This window comes from Miscanthus floridulus, chromosome 8 (assembly GCF_019320115.1).
Source record: "Miscanthus floridulus cultivar M001 chromosome 8, ASM1932011v1, whole genome shotgun sequence".
NCBI lineage: Eukaryota > Viridiplantae > Streptophyta > Magnoliopsida > Poales > Poaceae > Miscanthus > Miscanthus floridulus.
The window spans coordinates 13,447,070-13,454,344 of NC_089587.1; the positions used below are offsets into that span (position 1 = coordinate 13,447,070).

Below are 7,275 nucleotides of genomic sequence, written 5' to 3' on the forward strand. Positions count from 1 at the left end.
AGCACCCCCCCACACACACACACGGCGAGCCCCCCACGCCCCCAGCGCCGAGCACCCAGCCCCCCACCCACGGCGAGCAGGCTGCTGCTGCTTCTCCGAGCGTCGAACGAGGAGCGAGCGGGCGCCCTCTACCACGACGAGCTCCCCCACGGTGGCCCACCTCTCCCACGGCCAGCTCCTCGCGCGCTACATCTCCTCTACACGTCGTCCTCTTCAGGCGTGCGCGCGCCCTGCCTTCCATGGTTGAATTTGCTAGGGTAACAAAGAGCAATCAAAATCCTCATGGACTGCAAATGGAGTGACCTCATTCGGTATGATTCCTCTTTCTTCCGGTGTTTGTATTGCTCAAACTCAGTTTGAGAAGCCAATACAGTGACCTTGTAAAAAAATCAATTTCTCCGGGCCTCGATGCGGAACCTGAGGTTAGTGTAGATGCAGCAGAACAAATTGGAGATGTTGGTAGCAATGATAAACCTGTAGAACAGGAAATATGTGATATCCTTGGTAGTTCACAAGCTATAGAATGTTATGGAGGTGTTGATTGGGACAGACTGCAGATTGCTGATACAGTTAATGAAGAGGGTGAGGGTGTGCTAGATATAATTGAAGAGAATCAGTTGTTCTGTCTTTTAAGTTTGAGAACTGATGATGATCAGCACAATAGGCCTAGTGAGGCTGAGGCTCATGTTGTTGCTGAGAGGGACAGCGCAGATGGAAATAGAACTGCTGATATTGATATTGACACAACTGGTGTTGCAATTCCTATTAATGATCATGTACCAGGGGAAAGACTCTATGCTTATGATCCTAACAAGCCTTGTATGGATATTAAGTATTGACACCGTGTATCCAAACATGATGGAGTTTAGACCGGCTATGAAACAATTTGCAACAAATAAGGAGTTTGAAGTGCACTTAGTCAAAACAGATAAGAAGAGATATATTACTTATTGCAATGCAGATGATTGCCCTTGGTATATTAATGGGCGAACATAACCTGATGAGATGACCGCCAAGGTGTATAACTTTTGCTAACTGTATGTCACCATTTTTTTGTTGTAAATATCTAATATTTTGGCTATTGGCTTGTTGCATGTTACAACTTTGATTGCTCTGCATACCTGTACTTCTAGCGCAAGGAGGAGGACCACCACTCCATCAAGTGCCTGGGTGGCATCAAAGGCCATTCATCACCTTAGGAAGGATTCCACCATAGGCACCAAAAACATGCAGAACTGCTACAAGATGAGCACAAGTGTCAGATTCACTATGACACCGTATGTAAGGGAAGACAAATTGCCTTGGAGGAGTTGTTTGGCAGCTGGCAACAGAACTTCTAAATGTTATTCAATTGAAGGGCAGAGGTACTGCAGCGATCACCTGGAAGTGTCATTGAAATTGACATAAAGCAGGTAGATGGGAAATTCTACTTCCATAGATTTTTTTTGTGCATTAAGTCCTTGCATTGAGGGTTTTTTTTAGGGTTGTAGGCCTTATGTTAGCGTAGACTCAACAGCACTTAATGGTAGATGGAATGGGCATATGGCTGCAGCTACTGCTATAAATGGCCACAATTGGATGTATCCACTTGCTTTTGGTTTCATAGATGGTGAGACAATAGATAACTAGACATGGTTTATGAGTCAGCTACATAAGGTCATAGGACACCTACCAGTACTTGCTATTTGCACCGATGCATGCAAAGGGTTAGAAAAAGCAGTAAAAGATGTGTTCCCTCAAGCTGAACATAGAGAATGTTTTAGGCATCTAATGTAGAATTTTATAAAAAGATTTGGGGAAGATATTTTTTCAAAGATGTATCATGCAGCAAGAACATATAGGCCTCAAGTATTCAGGTATTTCTTGAACCAAATTGTAACAGCTAGCCCTGATGTATTGGAATGGCTTTAAAACCATCACAAATTGTTATGGATGAGAAGTGCCTTCAACCCTGAAATCAAGTGTGACTATGTTACCAACAACCTTGCAGAGAGTTTCAATAATTGGATCAAAGATTGGAAAGACCTACCTATAGTTGAGCTTGCTGACAAGATTAGAGAGATGATAATGACACTATGGAACAAGAGACGTGCAATTTCAGAGAAGCTTCATGGTAGGATCCTACCTGCAGTACTACAACAATTAAAAGCAAATACTAGGGGTTTAGTAAGCCTAACAGTTGTGAAGGCAGGTGCTTTTGCTGTAGAGATACATGACACAACCAGCACACATAACAGGCATATTGTTAAGTCACATTTGCATGAATGTACCTGTGTTCAGTGGCAGCACACTGGAAAACCTTGTCAGCATGCCTTGGTCCTCATAACAACACAACAAAGTTTTGATGTTAAGATGGAAGACTTTGTTTATGATTATTACTCAGTGGAGAGGTTCAAGAATGCTTATAAGAGACTGATAGAGCCACTTCCAGATAAGACCTAGTGGCCTGAAGTTGTGCTTGACTTTGCAGTTAACGCCCCATTAGCTACAAGACCTGCTGGAAAGCCCAGAAAACTACGAATCAAAGGATGCCTGGAGGGGGGAAGTGGTGGCATGAGCAAAAAGATGCAAAGGATGCTGCCAATCAGGCCGATAAGGATGCAGAAATAGAAGTTGAGGAAGCTGCTAAGGGAAAGAGACAACTAATTACAGGAAAAAGAAAGTGCAAGTGGTGCGATGAATTGGATCATGGAGAAACTAGCGAAAAGTGCAAGCTAAATGGGACAAAGAAAAGGTAGCATCTTTTATTCTTCATTTTATTTATTGATTGATTGCACCATGCTGGTTTAAATATTTTTTTACTGTTTTCCTCCCTGCAGGAAAATGAAGCCCCGGAAAAATACTACTAAATATGGGCCAAATGCTAAAGTCCAAACAAAAAGGGCAAAGAAGCAAGATACCATGGGGGCGCTGGGGTGGGGGCGCTCGCCATGGGTGGGGGCGCTGGGCGCTAGGGGCGTTGGGTCGCTCGCCGTGGGGGGGGGGGCTTGCCGTGGATGGGGGGTGCTCGTCGTGGGGGTGCTCGCTCGGTGCTCGGAGAAGCAGCAGCAGCCTGCTCGTCGTGGGTGGGGGCGTTGGGCGCTCGGCGCTGGGGCGTGGGGGGCTCGCCGTGGGTGGGGGGTGCTCACCGTGGGGGGCTCGCTCGGTGCTCGGAGAAGCAGCAACAGCTAAGCTCGATATGTTTCTGCGCCCCTCCGTTCCGTCCGTGCGAGCACCGGTGAAAGAAAGAGGAAAGGGATAGGCGCACAAGAGGAAGAAAAGGGTCCTAAAGTCATCGGATGGCATTCTCGCGGATGGGTCACGTTTCGTAATGGCTAGGTGGCGAAGCCCCGTTGCGGGATGGCAAATCACCAAAGCCCACTTTTCATAATGGTCGAATTCCAAAAAGCCCCCGCGGTGAGCCGGCACGTTACCGTTTTGTCGGAACTGGTTCAGAGTTAAGAGGGATACAGGGTTCCAATTTGTTGATGGCACAGCTTGTCTGCTTGTCCAGCAGCCAAGCTGTCTCACATTTTTTTATACCAAACGGATAAAAATGTAACAGTCTTCAACTCTCACAATTGTCAAGTAGAGTTTCTGAAGGCCTAGTGGGGCTGGAAAATATCAATTTCTCTCCACTATAAAAAGTTATTTTACTAAATATTTTTTTTAAATAATTTTAGTTTTAGCGGTGGAGCTTCTTGTGAAGCTGAAACAAAAATATCATTAAAAGTAGAGTTATACCAAAGGAGTCAAACGTTAGGCCCCGTTCGCTGGTATGAATCTTGGCTGAAACTGGCTGAAAAACACTGTTCCGGCTGAATTGTTGTGAGAGAAAAATACTGTTCCAGCTGAAAAAACAAGCCGAACAAACCGAATATAGAGTAAACCGAACGGGGTGTAAGTTTGAGAAAAATGCAATCTCTCATGTCTAGATCTACAAAAAGCTGAGCCTGTCTTCCAACACCTTGACTGTTTAGGGAGCTCCTGGCACTTGATTTTTTGCCATGCATTTACACTACCTTTTAACTATACTCTCTCTGTCTCAAATTATCTGTCGCTTTAGATTTTCGTGTCATAAGTTTAACTCGATTTATAAAAAATACATGCAACATTTGTATCTTCAAATAAATTTATTAAGACAGTCCTAATGAAAAAAAACTGGAGCAGTTTCAATAGCATATGATATTGTACTAGGAAACTAACATTCACAATGCAAAATTTTCGTGCAGTGTCCAGAAAAAAAATGACCAATCATCCGCCATCTTCCTCTCTCGTCTCGAGATTGTGCAGAAACCACACGAAGCCTCCCGAGCAGAGCTGGACTCATCGGCCCGGCGGATGCCGTACTGCCCCCTTCATGGGGACAGCTAGCGAAGTCTCTCCCGTGCGGCCGTGCCTTGTGCAGTCTCCGCGAGAGTGCGAGCGAACCAGGCGCTGACATTGACCCAGCCCCAGTCGTGGCCGGAGAGGTAGCAGCATTCGTCCGCGACGTCCTCTAGCTTGAAGGCGGTGTCGCGAACCTGCTCGATCCACTCCAAGGCGAAGACGTCCGTGCCTCTGAGGGAATCGACGATGCGGAGGAAGGCGCGCAGGAGATCCAGATCCTGCGCGGTGGCGGCGATTTCCGAGCGGACGCCGAATAGGGGCGAGAGGCCGACCCAGCTTGCGCGTGAGGAGGAGCGGCGTCCTCCACGGCGTGCGTGCTTGCGGCAGCAGCGACCGGGCGCGGCGGCCGGCATCTGCGAGGCCGAGGCGGGTCGCGAGCGGCCGCGTGCGAGGTGGGCGTCGAGCGGTGGTGCGCGGACGGAGGGAACAGCCAAGCAGGGGCGCGCGAGGGAAATTGGCGGCAGCGGCGCAAGGGATCCGGACGAGAGGAAGAGACGAGCTGAGTCTCCCCATCGCTGATTCAGTCTTTTCTTAGCGCATCGGTACAAGAGACACTCGGGCAAATTTTTGGCGAAATAGTACCGTAGTACTTTCATGGTTATTTAGCAATTAGTGTCTAATTATAGTCTAATTAGGCTTAAAAGATTCGTCTCGTGAATTTCGTCTAAACTGTATAATTATTTTTATTTTTTATTTATATTTAATACTTCATGCATGCGTCCAAAGATTCGATGTGATAATAAATCTTGAAAAAATTTGCAAAATTTTAGGAACTAAACAGTCACTCGGTTTCGTTTGAAGAAAGGGTTTCGTTACGAAGAAACTGAGTTCAAAGATCTTGCAAGGATACTAATTATATATTATAAGTATTAATATTTTTTAATATATATTTTGTTAAAGTTATTTCTCGAAAAATAAAAACAATATATATTTTAGAAAGGAGGGAGTATTTACATGGTTTTATTACTATATTTACATTGACTTCTTCAGTGTAATTTATTGAACAAAGTGATGTAATTTGGAATAACATAACTTATTACATATCTCAGACAAATATATGTAAATTTTTTCAAAAAAATTATAAATTATTTCTATGTAATGCAGATATCAGAGAAATATATGTCAAATTGTGCATAAATAACATCAAATTCTTCACAAATTGTTCACAAATTCCACAGCACACAACCACCCAACCAGAGCACAGACAGAGCGGGCGAGCAGGGGCGGAGGGAGCCGCGGTGGTGGTGGCGGAGGGCCGACGGCGGCGACGCAGGGCGACCTGGGGGGTCGCGGCGGAGGGAAGAAGGACGGGCGTCGGGGCCGAAGGAAATCGTTTACTAAAACACTGCATGAGCATCGTGTTATGTGCAAATGCATGTAATATAGAGTGTAGATTAATTTCCGTAACTTAAAACGACCAACGAAAACGCTTAACGAAAGGTTGTTCGTGACGTATGAAATTATCAAGTAAGGATGTTCGCGAATTTTTATTGAACGAAAACACTATAGAACGTATATACGGAACTTTAATAAAGTTAGAATACAAACTTTATACATGACGATGAAATGCCTACGGTCGAAAAATGAATTCACTAGCTAACATACATAATAGCTTGGAAATCGAATTTGACGCGAATCCGATCGAGACTTAGTCGAATTTCTTAAGTCGGAAAATAGTTTGACAAAGCTAGGTGTAACACCTCAGGTGTTTGCCACTAGTTAAGCAATGGGTTTGAGCTCAAACATGGCATATTAAGTCATGATGAAGATGTCAAGGTCAAACCTATAGAAACGAGCCCCAACCTAAACTTAGATATTGCACCTTTGCTCGCCTATAGACCCCTTTTCAAGATATATGCTTGGGTAGTGTGATTGGGATATCTTCATATATCTCACATCAATACCCATCTATATTGGACACTCGAAAAGTTTCATGAAGTTTGGAATCAAAAAGTCACATGAAATGATAAGTTATATCCTTGTTGGAATGATTTTACTAAGTGCTTGAATTGCACTATTAAGTGAATGAAAATATGAGATGTCAACCAAATCTTGCAACCATGCTCAAATGACTCTAGATGAACTCTACAACAAAAGTCATGAAAGGCTCATGTTGGGCAAATGCCAAGAAAATGCTCCAATGGATCAAAAAGTATAATTTAAGCTTCATCGTGATCCTACTTTGGTCAAAGTAGAACAGCAGGATCTATACCAGTTTTGAGGTTGGACATTAAATGAAAGTTGTAGTCCATATCATGTAGAACAAACTTTGTTTTTGGACTAAGAGCTAGATCAGCTTGAAAGTAAGTCAAATCGAGCTCACAAGATCGAATTTGCTGTTGTTTTCAGCACTTAGAAATATTCTAAGTCTGGAGTTTCGCTAAGCAACGACGTTGGCATTCCGCGTTCTCCGAAATTCGTTAAGCAACTTGAGTTGGTCCAAAAATAAAAGATTCCGTGTTCTCCGAAATTCGTTAAGCAACTTGAGTTGGTCCAAAAATAAAAGTTGAAGGTTATATTATGGAGAAGAGCGTACAAAAGTTGCACTGAGTTTGACCGAGTTTTGACCTCCGAAAGTGAATTTTCGTGACCGTTATCAAGGCGCTGACACTGACAGTTTGTGGCCTAATTACCCGCTGTTGAAGAGCTCTAATGACCTTGGTCTCTAAATGAAAAATGAAGAGCAGTTCGCGGGCTTCAAACTTCGTTTTAGGCCCAATGTCCAATTCGCACCCGAGATGGCCGAAGTCGGCTCCCCACGCCGCCCTCACCGTCGCCCGCCACCTGTTCGGAGTTTTGTCTCAGTGAGCGACGCGTGTTGTGGACGTGGACGCCATGCGCCGTTGCTCTCTGCCGCGTGCCCCGCGCTTCACTCGATGTAATGGAGCACCAGAGCGACTCGTCCTC

The 7,275-nt window shown here is 44.7% G+C and overlaps 1 pseudogene; it reads left to right on the top strand.

The window, feature by feature from the left end:
* The first annotated feature begins 282 nt into the window (after nucleotides 1-282).
* LOC136468586 (uncharacterized) lies at nucleotides 283-2,738 on the top strand (annotated as a pseudogene).
* Nucleotides 2,739-7,275: the final 4,537 nt, after the last annotated feature.